The 17,550-nt window shown below is 36.2% G+C and overlaps 1 non-coding gene across 1 annotated transcript; it reads left to right on the plus strand.

The window, feature by feature from the left end:
• Positions 1-14,292: 14,292 nt before the first annotated feature.
• LOC131152556 (small nucleolar RNA R71) lies at positions 14,293-14,399 on the plus strand. Its single transcript, XR_009136048.1, has one exon. It is a non-coding gene; the product is annotated as a small nucleolar RNA R71 (small nucleolar RNA).
• The last annotated feature ends 3,151 nt before the right edge of the window (positions 14,400-17,550 follow it).

Genomic DNA, 17,550 nt, shown 5'->3' on the forward strand with positions numbered 1-17,550 from the left:
CACAAGAAAGCTTCCAAAAAATAATTTTTCAAAAAAACTATGAGTGGTCCGACCTCCCTTCAGTGTCTCACCAAAAAAATAATGTCTTTTTTTCTCCTGTATGGTGCAGCCTCCATCTCCAACCCCCGCGCACGCTGTCCCCTCTTCTCCCTTCTTGCGCACAGCCTCCCATAAGGAAACCCTATGCTTATTTTTTCTTTAACTTTTCCAACCTCCTTTTTCTTTCCTTTCTTTTCCTTTCTTTTGTTTCCTTTCCTTGCTTTTCTTTCTTTCCTTTTCTTTGTACCCAGCGCCTCACCCTGCTGAGATGACCCGGCTGCATAGCCATGTCACATCTCATTTTTTATTTTTTATTTATTTATTTATTTATTTTTTATTTTCTTTTATCTTTTTCCTAAGGTACACGAACTGCCCTCCTCTTTCAAGCCCACTTTCGACCCTTGTACAGCTCGTAACTCTCAAAGCTTAAAACACGAAAGGTGTATAGCTCTTTTTCAGCTTTTGTAATGAATCTCCTGGTGTGAGCTAGATGATTGGATGAATTTCAATAAGAAAAAGGAATGAATGAAATGACTATATGAATTTCAATAAGAAAATGGAATGAATGAACGAATACTGAATGCAATAAAAATGAAAATGAAGTTACAAGTTGGCTGGTTCGAGAGATCCACTCTATAAAGAAACAAAGAAACAAAACAGATTCCCAATTCTTTAGCCCCCCCTATTCTCGCTGACCCTTAGCTTTATACATAGAAAACTCTAACTAACTACTTTGGAATACTCCCCTGCGATCTACTATAGTTGGCCCCTTTACACGTAAGACAACAATAAGCCGTTAAGGGAGTTCGGCCTAGCACCTAGCCCAACTACCACGTGATCCATGCCTTGGACCACGATGACTCGAGTTGCGAAGAGCCAACCTGCGAATGGCCGGCCTACCCATGCACTCACTCTGTTTGGCCTCTTCTGACGCCCCCAACTCAGCACCATCTGTTCGAGCTCCCCTGTAACTAGCCGTTCCGTCTGAGCCCCTCAAGCCCTCTGTTTGAGCTCCCCTGCGACTAGCTGTTCCGTCCGAGCCCTTTTGTGACGCATCATCCTTCCGAGCCCCTTCTCCCCTCAGGTCATCCGCTCGGAACCTTCCACCCAAGTCTCTTCTCCCCTCTGGTTGTCTACTCGTAGCCTCTCGCTTGAGCCACCTCTCCTCTCTGGTCGTTTGCTCGAAATTCTTGACCTTCCTCTGTCTCGGCTCGTAGCATTACCCCTCCCCTTTTGAGCAACTTGCCCACAAGGTGAGGAAACTTCTCCTTCCACTTATGATACCACTTCAAAGCATCCTCCTTCTTCTATCCCTCAGCAACTTCAACAGAATCTCTCTTCAAAACTTCCCTTGCTCTGACCTCTTCGAATTGGAGCTCAGATAATAGTGAAGCCACCTTCTATTCTTCATCCTTAGCTTTCTTCAAGGCCGCAATTGCTTTCACATTAATATTTGCTTTAGTGTAGAAATTGGCCACCATGGTGGAAGTGCTCCAATCCATGGAGATGTCAGGTTCACTATCCATTTCTTTTTAAAGTTTCTCCATGTTCTCAATATCAGATCCTGTCCCATACGAGTTACTGCAAATTTTGTAGCTAAAATTATTGGGAGAGAATCCCTTCTCCTTCATCCCTGATAGCATGTTAGAAATTTTCTCAAGCATGCCAGCTTGTGTGTAGAGACCCATGAGGTTATTGTAAGTGAAATTCGAGGAGATAAAACCCATCTTATCCATTGTTATGCTAGTCTTTGCAATATTAGTTGCAATTATAATCTTTTGTATGTCATGAGGGGTTCGTAGAAACACTTTTTTCTGATCTGCAACAACTATGGATGACGATAAAGGAAGAATCCAATCAGAATATGCCCCAGCAAATTGATATGTAGCAGTCAGTCTATCAAGCAACACATTAATTTCTGAGACTCCAGGAAAAAAATATGAGTATGGCACCTTCGGCATCAGTTTCATCAATATGGAAAACCAAATCTTCAAGAAGATCATAATCCATCACATCTTCATTCAATATTTTCTAATTAAGACAAGTATGCTCACTAAATGATTGATAATTCTCAGGAATATAGTATGAATTAATATAATCGTTAGAGAGCAGAGATTCCTCACCCCAAGCAGATAAGATGAGAGTTTTCTCCTGTAGCGCCCCGAACCCTTAAACCCGGGTCCGGTGCGTTATACCTGATAAAATCCTTGATAATCCATAATATATGTAGCGGAAATATAACCATAATCTCCATATAACATAATACCAGAGTTTACTAATTCTAACTACCAATCATAATAAATTAATCATCCACCAGTATTCAAATATATACACGTCTCCAAAACATTATCCACTAATGCCAGTATGTTTCACAACCATCCATATCTTATAAAACTTAAAACATAAATTATAAAACATAAAATATACATATCAAAATTAACATAAAAATATACCTTTTTTATCTTATATCTTTCAAAAAATGTTATAAAATCTCAAGCTTTTAAAGCTCGATCCTCAGAAATCCTAAAAAAGATGAATTCATATTCAGGTGAGACACATCTCAGTAAGGGAAGAAACAATATATTAAACTTAGCGTGTGGCCATCATGAGATTATACATATCATTTTATAATATTTACAAATCATTAACATAATTTCCTGAAACCATTCCCTGATCCTAATCAAACACATGCAAATGTTTAACCCACGAGATTACCTGAGGATAGGGGTGATTACCCGCCCATACAAGTAGCACCCCTCTGCTTTGATATATTTAGCAACCCGAAGGTCATGATTTAAGCATACCAGAGCACTCACCTTACTCAGTAAGTCCTCAAGTGTTAAATTGATCTCGTACTCACACGTTCAACAATAGTTTACCGGCAAAGGCCCTAAGGATTAGGAATTCTACCCGCCCATACAAGTAGGTTCCCTCTGCCCTAGTGCGTTATGTAGCTACTGCCACATCTGAAACTATTAGTGCACTTGCCTTACTCAGCAAGCCCTCAGGCGAAAGGTACGCCTCGCCCAATCGTAACATGTTCTACGTACATACATACTTCTAATATCATAATACATCATTCTTTTCTGTCATTGTACATTCATGCACATTCATTCATGTTCATAACTTAACTTTGCATTTCGTTTCACTTTAAGTGACTCTTTCCCATTTACATCATTTACCTTTGTCATTTCATTTCATTTCATTGCCATTTCATCGTCATTTCATTGCATAACATTTCATTTCATTACTTCGTACTACAGCTGGTCTTTAGCCATCATCAGTTAGTTTACGTAGAAACGTGCTAGATCTACTAACACAGCTCCTTTTAGCTGTCATCAGTTAGTTTACACAGAAGTGTACTAGATCTGCTAACATGGCTGTCTTTCATCTGTCTTACATTTACATGATTGCATTTAACATACACAAGCAACATTGTCCATATCATATTTTATTTTCATTCCTTTACTTACTTAGCCTGCATCTCATACATTTAACATATATTTGCAAAGAATCTCATGCCACACAATTTAACAATAAAATTCATATACTATCTGTAAAATAAGTCAACCAACATTTAATGTTTATATACTGAAAATACCTTTCATTTCTTACTTAATTATCCTGAAAATATTTCCCACTTTCATCAGCTCATTTTCGCATATACATATCTAATAAACAGCTCTAAACTCGAGAAAAAAAAAATATAATTTAAACAGTTGGCCTTTTACCCATATCGAAACATATACACGTACATATAACACAATTTATTTTTTCATTAAATTCATAAAAATTCTGATTTAATATATATTTTTCCCCTTACCTGATTTCTTGAACTACGCCAACAGCGACTCCGAAAAATACCTGCGGCGCTCACCCGGACCCTAAAATTAAATTCCTAATTCCAATAAATTATTCCTAAATAAAATATTATTTAAATATTCTAGGGTTATAATTCCTAAATAAATAAATATACCCTTAAATTTAGCCAAATTACCAAATTTCTCAAATCCCACTCTCGCTTTGGAATAAGGCCTAAAAAACCCCAATTAAAAAATTACCTACGTCAAAATGACGACAATGTCGATTAGGACCCGGTGGTGGTGCCTCATCGTCGATTTCACAGCAAATTTAACTAGAAATTAAGAAATTAGGAAAAATATACCTTTCCCCAGGAATAGGGCCTAAGTCGTTCCCACGACAAATCTGCCCCAGTAGAAATGTTGGTGGCGGAGTTAGGAACCCAACAGCACCTTCTGTTTCCCGATCGATCGAATATTCATCGAGAAATGAGAGGAGAGAGAGAGGCGGAGACGGAGATGGAGAGGCGACAGTAACTTGCAGAGACAGAACAATGGAGATGCATGAATCTAGCAGGTAAGATTAAACATTGAATTGGATTTCAAATTGAAATCCAATTCACTTAATTCTATCTTTATATTATTTTATATTATATATATATATATATATACCTATTATATAATTTACTTAATTAATATATTTAAATAACGTTTAATTAATTTATTAATTCAATCAAATAATATTCAATTAATTAACTAATTAATAATTAGTCTAATTTCATTTTATTTCATATATATATTTTTATTTTTTTTTCTCATACTATTTCTTTTTACTTGTTTATTTAATACACTAATTTAATAATGTTTAACCAATTAATTAATAATTTTAATTAATTAATTATTATTTTTTTTCGGGTTATTACATTCTTCCCTCCTTTGAGAAATTTCGTTCTTGAAATTCGTTACCTAATCTTTCATCTCCATAATTTTATGATTTACTATGTCTCATACCATTCAATAAATTTGTCTCCCGAATAAATTTTTGTATCATCAATAATTAAGTAAAATCATCATCATCTTCAACATAAATTCATACCTGCCCTCTTGGCTGTATCTGCCTAATCTAGGACCATCGTATAACCACGTGCTCGTCCACCTCTACCTAATGGTATTTGCTGATTTTCCTCAATACCATAATCTCTAAATTCAACTAACCTCACTATCGAGTTCAAATCCCAAGTTCGAATTTCTCTACTCAGAAACATCACCATCGATGGATTTAAAATGATTTTATAAAGTTAGCTACTTCTTCAGAAAAACACAGAAGACCATCAAAGGATTTCTGCCCCCAAACTTACGAAACACAACTCAAAACTCCTAACGGTATCTTAATCTACCCATTCCTATCCTTATCGCAACTCAATCTTATACTCTGGTATAAATCATCGCTACCCTAAAACTCTAATATTTCTTTATCCAGGCGATGTGAATCTAATCACACTTCCGGCTGGACATTGTTCTGATACCATCTGTAGCGCCCCGAACCCTTAAACCCGGGTCCAGTGCGTTATACCTGATAAAATCCTTGATAATCCATAATCCATAATATATGCAGCGGAAATATAACCATAATCTCCATATAACATAATACCAGAGTTTATTAATTCTAACTACCAACTATAATAAATTAATCATCCACCAGTATTTAAATATATACACGTCTCCAAAATATTATCCACTAATACCAGTATGTTTCACAACCATCCATATCTTATAAAACTTAAAACATAAATTATAAAACATAAAATATACATATCAAAATTAACATAAAAATATATCATTTTTTCTTATATCTTCCAAATAATGTTATAAAATCTTGAGCTCTCAAAGCTCGATCCTGAGAAATCTTGAAAAAGATGAATTCATATTCGGGTGAGACACATCTCAGTAAGGGAAGAAACAATATATTAAACTCAGCGTGTGGCTAATATATTAAACTCAGCGTGTGGCCATCATGAGATTATACATATCATTTTATAATATTTACAAATCATTAACATAATTTCCTGAAACCATTCCCTGATCCTAATCAAACACATGTAAATGTTTAACCCACGAGATTACCCGAGGATAGGAGTGATTACCCGCCCATACAAGTAGCACCCCTCTATTCTGATACATTTAGCAACCTGAAGGTCACGATTTAAGCATACCAGAGCACTCACCTTACTCAGTAAGCCCCCAAGTGTTAAACTGATCTCGTACTCACGCGTTCAACAATAGTTTACCGGCAAAGGCCCTAAGGATTAGGAATTCTACCCGCCCATACAAGTAGGTTCCCTCTGCCCTAGTGCGTTATGTAGCTACTACCACATTTGAAGCTACTAGTGCACTTGCCTTACTCAGTAAGCCCTCAGGAAAAAGGTACGCCTCGCCCAATCGTAACATGTTCTACGTACATACATACTTCTAATATCATAATACATCACTTTTTTCTATCACTGTACATTCATGCATATTCATTCATGTTCATAACTTAACTTTGCATTTCGTTTTACTTTAAGTGACTCTTTCCCATTTACATCATTTACCTTTGTCATTTCATCGTCATTTCATTGCATAACATTTCATTTCATTACTTCGTACTACAGATGGTCTTTAGCCATCATCAGTTAGTCTACGTAGAAATGTGCTCGATCTGCTAACACAATTCCTTTTAGCTATCATCAGTTAGTCTACACAGAAGTGTGCTAGATCTGCTAACGTGGCTGTCTTTTAGCTGTCTTACATTTACATGATTGCATTTAACATACACAAGTAACATTGTCCATATCATATTTTATTTTCATTGCTTTACTTACTTAGCCTGCATCTCATACATTTAACATATATTTGCACAGAATCTTATGCCACACAATTTAACAATAAAATTCATATACTGTATGTAAAAAAAGCCAACCAACATTTAATGTTTATATACTGAAAATACCTTTCATTTCTTACTTAATTATCCTAAAAATATTTCCCACTTTCATCAGTTCATTTTCGCATATACATATCTAATAAACAGCTCTAAACTCGAGAAAAAAAAAATATAATTTAAACAGTTGGCCTTTTACCCATATCGAAACATATACACGTACATATAACACAATTTATTTTTTCATTAAATTCATAAAAATTCTGATTTAATATATATTTTCCCCCTTACCTGATTTCTTGAACTACGCCAACAGGGACTCCGAAAAATACCTGCGGCGCTCACCCGGACCCTGAAATTAAATTCCTAGTTCCAATAAATTATTCATAAATAAAATATTATTTAAATATTTTCTAGGGTTATAATTCCTAAATAAATAAATATACCCTTAAATTTAGCCAAATTGCCAAATTTCCCACTCTCGCTTTGAAGTAGGGCCTAAAAAACCCCAATTAAAAAATTACCTACGTCAAAATGACGACAACGACAATTAGGAATCGGTGGTGGTGCCTGATCGTCAATTTCACAACAAATTTAACTAGAAATTAAGAAATTAGGAAAACTATACCTTTCCCCAGGAATAGGGCCTAAGTCGTTCCCACGACAAATCTGCCCTCGTAGAAATGTTGGTGGCGGAGTTAGGAACCCAATAGCACCTTTCATTTTTCGATCGGTCGAATATTCATCGAGAAGTGAGGGGAGAGAGAGAGGTAGAGACGGAGACGGAGAGGCGACAGTAACTTGCCGAGACAGAACAATGGAGATGCGTGAATCTGGCAGGTAAGATTAAACATTGAATTGGATTTCAAATTGAAATCCAATTAACTTAATTCTATCTTTATATTATTTTATATTATATATATATACTTATTACTTTAACTATATATATATATATACCATATCCTTATATATATATATATATATATATATATATATATATATACCTATTATATAATTTACTTAATTAATATATTTAAATAACCTTTAATTAATTTATTAATTCAATCAAATAATATTCAATTAATTAACTAATTAATAATTAGTCTAATTTCATTTTATTTCATAGATATATTTTTATTTTTTTTCTCATACTATTTCTTTTTACTTGTTTATTTACTACACTAATTTAATAATGTTTAACCAATTAATTAATTAATAATTTTAATTAATTATTATTATTATTATTTTTTCGAGTTATTGCATCTCCCCCCTCTGGTGGAGATAATTCTCAAGAATATAGTATGGATTAATATAATTGTCAGAGAGCAGAGATTCGTCACCCCAAGTAGATAAGATGAGAGTTTTTCTCCCCCCTCTGGTGGCTTATAGGACCTTTTGGAAGCTTTGCTTTCATGAATGAATTATTTGGTATAGATGCAAGAGAATCTGAAGCAAGATGGTAGTTGAGGCTTTGATATGTATCCTCTAGGAAGTTTGTGGTAACAGGATGTGTTCGGCCTTGAGCAGTAACAACTAGGCAATGACCAAAATATCTTGAAAATAAGTTTGAATCGACTGTTGCTGACATAAGGATAATTTTCAACTTCTGAGTGCCATCAGCAGATTGTTTCTCAACCAAATTCTTTAAAACAATAAGCAAAGAATAACCCAAAAGAGACTGCTCATGCACTTCATCAACAATGACATGAGTAACACCAGGCAAGTTGCTGTCAACTGCAATTTTCCTCAGAAGAATGCTTGTTGTGCATAATAGAAGCTTCATTTTCTCATTCCTTACACTATCAAGACGAACTTGATAACCAACGAGAGAACTATCCAAACCAGGTGAAGGTTCACAGCGCTCATGAGCAACTCTCTCAGCCACAGAATTGGCCTGCTCATCAGAACCCACATTGACTGCATTATCTTTCCATATTTCAGATTCATCCTCTTCCTGTTGCTCCACATAGTGACGAATCCAATCTGCTTGAGATGGATGGTGTGACTCTAGAGTATCATCATCCCACTGCAACATATTATCTAGATCCATCGATTCAAGTGTATAGTCTCCCGGGTCAAACACAACAAATTTGTAGTTTGCTTGAAGGACTAAATCTTTGTTGTAGGGTTAATTTTCTGTAGCCTTCTTGGAGGAGGAGGAGGAGGAGGAGGAGGAGGAGCTCTTTTCTTGTTGCGCGTGCACAGAAACACTGGATCTAGACACTTTCTTGCTAGATTGGACATGCTTAATCCCTTCTTGATCAGCTGAGTGAGTTTAGGACTGCAACTGGATTTTTGTTGATGCAAATTTCTCTTACCATTAGGTCCACCCATTTCAGTCACCTTTTTGGATGACATATCAGAGTCTGCTGTAGCTGGAGCCAAGGGGTATGCTCTCTTTGTATTGTGTTGCTCCCCATCGTAGCCCTTATAGTGTTGATATTTGAAATCATTGCCAAATGTCCCTCTTAGGCTTTCTTGGTTGATCTTCTGCTTGCCGATCCGCTTAACACTCTCAGAAAGAGCTTCCAACTGTTGAGTAATAGTGATTTGACGTGCAGTAATGGATTCCAAAATCTGGTTTATGCGACTTCCGTCTCTCATTGTGGTAGGAGTTTGGCTCTGATACCAATTGTAATGAATCTCCTGGTGTGAGCTAGATGATTGGATGAATTTCAATAAGAAAATGGAATGAATGAAATGACTGGATGAATTTCAATAAGAAAATGGAATGAATGAACGAATATTGAATGCAATAAAAATGAAATGAAGTTATAGGTTGGCTGGTTCAAGAGAGCCACTCTCCAAAGAAACAAAGAAACAAAACAGATTCCCAATTCTCTAACGCCCTTATTCTCACTGACCCTTAGCTTTATACATAGCAAACTCTAACTAACTACTCTGGAATACTTCCCTGCGATCTACTATAGTTAGCCCCTTTACACGTAAGACAACAATGAGCCGTTAAGGGAGTTCGGCCCAACACCCAGTCCAAGCTGCCACGTGATCCATGCCTTGGCCCATGATGACTCGAGCTACGAAGAGCCGACCTACGAATGGCCGACCTACCCATGCGCTCACTCTGTTCGGCCTCTTCTGACGCCCCCAACTCAGCACCATCTGTCCAAGCTCCCCTGCAACTAGTCATTCTGTCTAAGCTCCTCAAGCCCTCTGTTCGAGCTCCCCTGTGGCCAGCTGTTCCATCTAAGCCCCTTCGTGATGCGTCATCCTTCTGAGCCCCTTCTCCCCTTAAGTCATCGGCTCGGAACCTTCCACCCAAGTCTCTTCTCCCCTCTGGTCGTCTACTCGTAGCCTCCCTCCTGAGCCACCTCTCCTCTCTGGTTGTTTTCTCGGAATTCTTGACCTTCCTCTGTCTTGGTTCATAGCAGTTTTCCTCAAAATTTTGAATCGTCTCGATTAGAGCTCGGATGAGAAAGTTACGCCAAGATTACAAAGAATTGTCGAAATAATCCATAAAAAGGCGTATGCTAACTTCACGTCTGATTTCGATCTTGATACATCCAGTATTTTGCAAAATGAAAAACATGAAAATTGTAGAGCATTTTATTATATTTTTATGGCATCTTGAATCATCTGAATCGGAGGTCTGATGAGAGAGTTACACACAAATTTCAAAGTAATATTGGTTTTTAGCTCCCAATAGTTGCTCTACAATAAATAAAAAAAACACCAAAATTTCATACATTACTCAATAAAATCCAAATTTTATAATAGAACACAATGTTAGAATATTGAGAGTAATTATGCATTTAAATAAAAAAATATAATTCGCAATGCATGAATTAAAGCACATAATTATGCAATTTAAACGCGTAATCACACCCCCCAACTAAAGTTTTGCTAGTCCCTAGCAAATAACGTGAATGCAATTCAGGGCAGTGTCATACCAATAAATGAATAAATGCACATGCAACACAACCATACCACTTCACATATGGGAATATCACCAAATTACACAGAAGCTCATTCATACACACTGCACGCAACTCCAAAGTAAGTCATACATGCAAGTCTCATCATTATATAGCCATTAAGAACAGTAAACTCATGTAAAATTTACCAGCGAGCACAATTCAGAGTTAATGTAGCCATATAAATTTGAGTATAAATAGGTAAAATCTCAAAGCATGTGTAATGTGTGTGACTCGTTATACTCAGGATATCCGTAGACACCTAAAGAACTGTCGCTTTGACTCGGCCTAATCGGTATACCCTCAAAAACACTCAAAAAGGATGGGTTCACTCATCGTATGTGAGGAGGAGTGTCATGATCAAACATCCCACATACTGCAAAGTACAAACGCTAAATGTATGGAGTGGACTAGTCTGAAAAGAATCCAGCCTATTTATGAGGTGTCGGGTCCTTCACCCTAGCATCTTCTCACCTACTCGCCATATCCAACCAAGACCACCCTAGATCAACTTATTCACAAACCAAGCGTGAATACATCTGAGGCATTAGAGGGATGAAGAATCTTAATATGTGTCTTGTCCCTGACTTTTGTTGTAGTTGTGTGGAGCAGGTATTAATCTTTCACTTCTTCTAGGGTATTTTTATTTCTTTTTTTTTTCTTCTGCTCATTTTTCAATTTCTTTCTTTTCATGGTCAATTAGGACAATCATAACACTTCTTTTATTGTTTTCATACCACCCATGTGCATTAAGCTCGAACAAGAGTCCATTAAATAAGTCTATTTCTAGGGGTGGTTTGGCCTTCACATCTTGAGTAGGCTACAAGACCTAAGTTTCTATTTCCCCACTAGATGTCACCTCTAGGCTAGCAATTCAAAAACCAAGACTAGTGTACAAAGAGTATCTAGAAAAAAAAATAGGGAAAGTTGAGTTTCATGAACTCTGAGTTGATGTCAAAACTCAAAAGAGCGATAAATGGCTCAACAGTATCTCACAAGATGTCAAAGTCTCCACAGGCGCTCTCTCAGTCTTCACAAGGAACCTTAAGTGCTACAAGTCACGTGAATGTGCATTTTTTTTTTTAGCCTCAAGAGATACCATGTAGATACATGAGTTTATATAGCCAGATTAACAAAATTGCACTACCAATCAACTTTCAATGAGTTACGCTTCCTAGTTTAGCCATATAAATAGAAACTACACATAAATGACTCATGTGTGTACTCCTAGGTTATATGCAAGTATATGAAGGGCATAAGTAGTGTCACGCATAGCCTAATCATCCATATTCACAAATTTTTTTTTTTCAATGTTATTAAAAAATGAGAAAGATTGAAGAAAAGAAAGAAACTTCCCTAACTTATTGGTGAATCCGTAGAGGAATTAAGTTTTCAGCTCTGTACTCGTGCCAAATAAACCTACATAAAAAAAATCTAATTTATTCAAAAGTGCATAGATAAATTAATAAAGCAATAAAGATAAAAGAAATAAACAAAAAACTCTTTGGGTTGCCTCCCATAAGCCCTTGTTTTAACATCTCCAGCCAGATGTTTCAATCTTCATAAACTAGGATCTCTAAGAGGAATAAATGCACAGTTCCTCTCCATTTGTTCTCCATAATAGTGCTTCAATCTCTGACCATTAACTCTGAATATATTCCCTGGGAAGAGTTTTAATTGTGAGTTAAAGAGTAGAACGTATTGTCCTGGAGCAAACTCACACCTGATAATCTATTTTTCATGCCACTTCTTCGTCTGCTCTTTGTAGATTTTTGCATTTTCATACGCATCACCCGAGAATGCATAATGAAGATGCTCAGGGAATTGTTTCAACTCTAGAGATATAGGTTGCTGCATCTTTTCTTTAGATATTACAGAATCCATCTTTGCTATCATAGGTTCTAGCCTCCCCACACGCTGCTGTGTTGTAATATGCTACAAGGATCGTTCTAGGTGATAAGCTTGTACATCTTTTTGAAAGACTTTTTCTACACCTTGTTGAATGACATCTACCTAAAAGCAAGTACTTGGATCTTATGGGAATTTCATGTCTTGGAAGATGTTGAATATAACCTCTTCCTTGTCCACTCTTAATGTTAACTCACCCTTTTGAACATCAATTAAAGCCCTTCCAGTGGCCAAGAATGGTCGGCCAAGAATTAATGGGACTTCTTGGTCTTCCACCATATCTAACACCACAAAATCAGTAGGAAAAATAAATTTATCCACTTTTACCAATACGTCTTCTATGATTCCATGTGGATACTTGACGGATTGGTCTACTAGTTGCAAAGAAATGGTTATTTGTTTAATCTTTCCAAGTCCCAATTTCCTGCAAACAGAAAGTGGCATAAGATTAATGCTAGGTCCAAGATCACATAAAACTTTATCAAAAAATAAATTTCCAATAGTGCAAGGCAAAGTAAAACTTCCTGGATCTTTTAATTTTTGAGGCAATTTCTTTTGAAGAATAGCACTACACTCCTCAGTAAGCTTCACTGTTTTGAACTCCTCCAACCTTCTTTTCTTTGAAATGATGTCCTTCAAGAATTTGACATAGTTTGGCATTTGTTCCAAGGCATCTACAAGAGGAATATTTATGTGAATTTTCTTTAAAATATCCAAAAATTTAGAAAATTGCTTATCTAATTTTTGCTTTTGAAAGCGTTGAGGATAAGGAAGTGGAGTAGAGAGACTAGGAGGATTGTCAGGAAATGAAATTGCTGGAAGTGTGTTCGTCTCTCTTGGTGTATCATCCACAATCTCCTCTTCTTCCCCTTTATTCTTGCTTCGGCCATTCTTTTCAAGTGTAGGTGTGGACATGGGTTCCTTTGCTGGCGATTTCTCAATTTCTCTTCCACTCCTAAGTGTGATGTCATTGCATTGTTCCTTAGGATTCACTTCTGTGTTTCTAGGAAAAGTTCCTCTCTGTTGGGTATTTATGGTCATGGCCAGTTGCCCAATTTGTATTTCAAGATTCTTCATAGTGGCTTTTATATTGTTGCAATGAGTCTCAATATTGTCTAGTCGTGCATCCGTATTTTTAAACCTTGCTTTTGTCTCCTCAACAAAAGATATCATGGCATCTTCAAGTGACATCTTCTCACCTTGATGACTCTCAAATCCTACAAGAGGTTGCAACGCATTCCTTGTATTTCAATAAGACAAATTCTCATGATTTCGAAGCCCTAGATGGTAATATTGTGGCAATTGATCACCACGATAATTGTAGTTCCGATTATTGATGTATTGAACCTGTTCTTAACTCGCTCCAATGCTCGGATCTGTCCTACTTGTAGCTACCACATATTTTGCTCCTTGTGGTATCCTCTGGGCTATCAAAGCTGAAATCTGATGGGATAGAGAAGCGACTTGAGCTGAAAGTGCAGCAAACGACTCCAATTTATGAATTCCAACAAATTTCTTAGCCATAGTTTTTTCAGTTGGCCATTAATAGTTATTTGAGGTCATTTCTTCCAAAAGAGCAGTAGCACCCTTAGGTGTCTTTGACATCAAAGTTCCTCCAGATGCAGCATCAAATAAAGTCTGAGTTTGCCCATTCAACCCATTATAGAACATCTGAATTAGCAACCAATCCGGTAATCCATGTTGTGGGCAGCGTTGAATCAAATATTTATACCTTTCCCATGCTTCATAAAGTGATTCAAAATCATGTTGCTTGAATTGACCAATCTCACTCTTGAGTTGAGCTATTTTTGCAGGTGGAAAGAATTTAGCCAGAAATTTTTCTACCATATCCTGCCAACTAGTGATACTCCCAGGTTGTAGCGATTGTAGCCAACCTCTTGCTTTGTCCCCCAAAGAGAAAGGGAATAATCTCAGTCTAATGGTGTCTTCAGTAACACCATTGATCTTCACAGTATCACAAATCTCCAAAAACATCGCTAGATGGCTATTGGGATCATCAAGTGGTGATCTACTGAATTGGGTCTGCTGCACCATGTTGATTAATGTGGGTTTGAGCTCAAAATTGTTGGCATTAATGGGTTGGCGTCTGATACCCGAATAATTGTCATTCACAACTAGTCGCACATAATCCTTCAAGGTGCGTGGCTGCGCATTATCTTGTCCGTTCTCCATGGCTAATACCCTCTTTTTCCTTAGTGCTCTAAGCGTTCTTTCAATCTCCCGATCAAAATGAGTAATGGCATGTGTTCTAGCACTGCACATCCAACATAAAAAACACACCAGAAATACAAAAAAATAATAATAAAATAAAATAAAATAAAATAAGATAAAGAAATAAATAAAAATATAAAAAGAAAATTCTAAATTAAATCCAAGATTACTTTCTATCGATATTGGAAAAAATAAAATAAACTCAATCCCCAGCAACGACGCCAAAAACTTGACTGGTGCAAACTGCAAGTGCACAATATCATAGTTTTATAATATAACAATGTGTAGAGTATCGTCCTCAAGGATTGATGTCTTAATTTTACCAAGTACCGAAATTTTGCTAACCTTGATTTTATTTAGAAAAGTTAGTAATTTTAGACTGCGAAATTTAAACAAAGCTACTTTAAATAAACTATTCAGGAGAATTTAAAATTGGATGCCGCGTATCAAATTACTGATGGTGAAAACTTCTAGGAAACCGATTTCACCTAATTTCTTACTATGCTTTACTCATTTAGCTAATTCGACTTTGTTTTCTCTGTTTGTTAGCAAATTGCCAATTTTTCCAAAGGTCTCTTTCGATAGTCAATCAGAACCTATTCTTGTTTATTATTTAACATAAGAGTATGCAAATTAATAACGCAAGAATGCAGTAAGACCCTTAATTTTTAATGCTACGTAGGTTCATACAAGTCTTGATCTCTATATTTACCTATGCTAAATTATCCAAGATCTATCCTATAATCCCCCCTTTCGGTTGCAAATCACAAGACTAAAATAATTTAATTAATGGCTAGTTAATTAAAAGCATTAGACACAGAATAACTCAAACAAACATTAATGAAAACTATTTCACATTAACATCAAAGAATAAACATAGTTCAAAACTGGTTACATCGTTTTCCTAGAATACAAAAATTTAGTTCATTCCGAAAATTAAATCCGACATAACATATTTTACCCTGTTTTCTTCTATTTGGAGCATATGGAAAAGATCAACACTCGCAGCACCGCCGTCGCGCATCACGAACACTTCAAATACGCCCATTGTTTGCCACCTTTCGATTCCGAAAAGATATTATTTTTGCGTTTCTCCAACTCTCCTTTCCTGACTATGTGTGTATCTTCACAGCACCCCTAAAAGAAAACCACAAGAAAGCTCCCAAAAAATAATTCCGGCTTCCCTTAAGTGTCTCAAAAATAAAATAACGTCTTTTTTTCTCCGGTATGGTGCGGCCTCCATCTCCAGCCCCTGCACACGCTGCCCCTCTACTCCCTTCTTGTGCATAGCCTCCCACAAGGAAACCCTATGCTTATTTTTCCTTTGACTTTTCCAACCTCCTTTTTCTTTCCTTTCTTTTCCTTTATGTCCTTTCCTTTCCTTGCCTTTCTTTCTTTCCTTTTCTTTGTACCCAGCGCCTCACCCTGCTAAGATGACCCGGCTGCATAGCCGGGTCACATCTCATTTTTTATTCTTTTTATTTTTTATTTTCTTTTTTCTTTTTTCTAAGGTACACGAACTGCCCTCCTCTTTCAAGCCACTTTCGACCCTTGTACAGCTCATAGCTCTTTTTCAGCTTTCCCCATAATTTTGAATCGTCTCGATCGAAACTCAGATGAGAAAGTTAAGCCAAGATTACGAAGAATTTTTGAAATAATTCATAAAACGGCATATGCTAACTTCACGTCTGATTTCAATCTTGATGCATCCAATATTTCAAAAAATGAAAAACATAAAAATTATAGAGCATTTTCTTAATTTTCTATGGCATCTTGAATCATCTAAATCGGAGGTCGGATGAGAGAGTTACGCACAGATTGCAAAGTACAGTCGGTTTTTAGCTTCCAACAGTTGCTCTGCAAAAAATAAAAAAAAAACACCAAAATATCATACATTACTCAATAAAATCCAAATTTTATAAATAGAACACAATGTTAGAATATTGAGAGTAATTAGACATTTAAATAAAAAAATATAATTCGCAATGCATGAATTAAAGCACCAAATTAAGGAATTTAAGCGCGTAATCAATCGACCAGGGCGTTGCCTATTTCTTTCTGGTCAGTCGGTCGATCGAGGGGTCAACATGTTGACCCTAGGAGGTTCAGTTGATTGAAGATCTTTGTGTAACTGAGTTTGGTTGACCAAACATGCCAATTTGAGCATTTTTGTTCCTTTTCTCTTGATAATGATGTCCTTATTCATATGATGATTAACTTAATTTTAATAAGGCACTCTTTTATGCATGCATGGGGGACCTAAGTGTTGACTCTACGAGTCCAATCCTGTTTTGATAATGACAAATCACTTGATATTTGATCTGTGCATTGAGTTTGTGAACAGGACTTACACTGAGCATGCACGGAAAGATAACAAGTCATGGACGTCATAAAGTAAAGCTTATACATTTCATAAAGCACCATGGAACTCAAAGAGTATAAGAATCAAGATGCAAACAGTAAAGTTCAATAATATTTTGGGAATGGGTATTTAGATCTCATGTACTTACATTTTCGTATGATTTAATTTGAGGCTCACAACTTAGAATGATTGTTAGGATTCATGCATTTCATGTACATCATTAGGAAATCTTCATGGACCTAGAAATGTTTGTAAAATCATGAAATATATGTTTTATAAAAGGCCCAAGAAAAAGAGTAAAGCATTTTTTTAATTAGAAAAAGGAAATAAAAAAAGGAGGGGACTTCGGTAGCCTGA

Source organism: Malania oleifera, chromosome 3 (genome assembly GCF_029873635.1).
Source record: "Malania oleifera isolate guangnan ecotype guangnan chromosome 3, ASM2987363v1, whole genome shotgun sequence".
Classification (NCBI taxonomy): Eukaryota; Viridiplantae; Streptophyta; class Magnoliopsida; order Santalales; family Ximeniaceae; genus Malania; species Malania oleifera.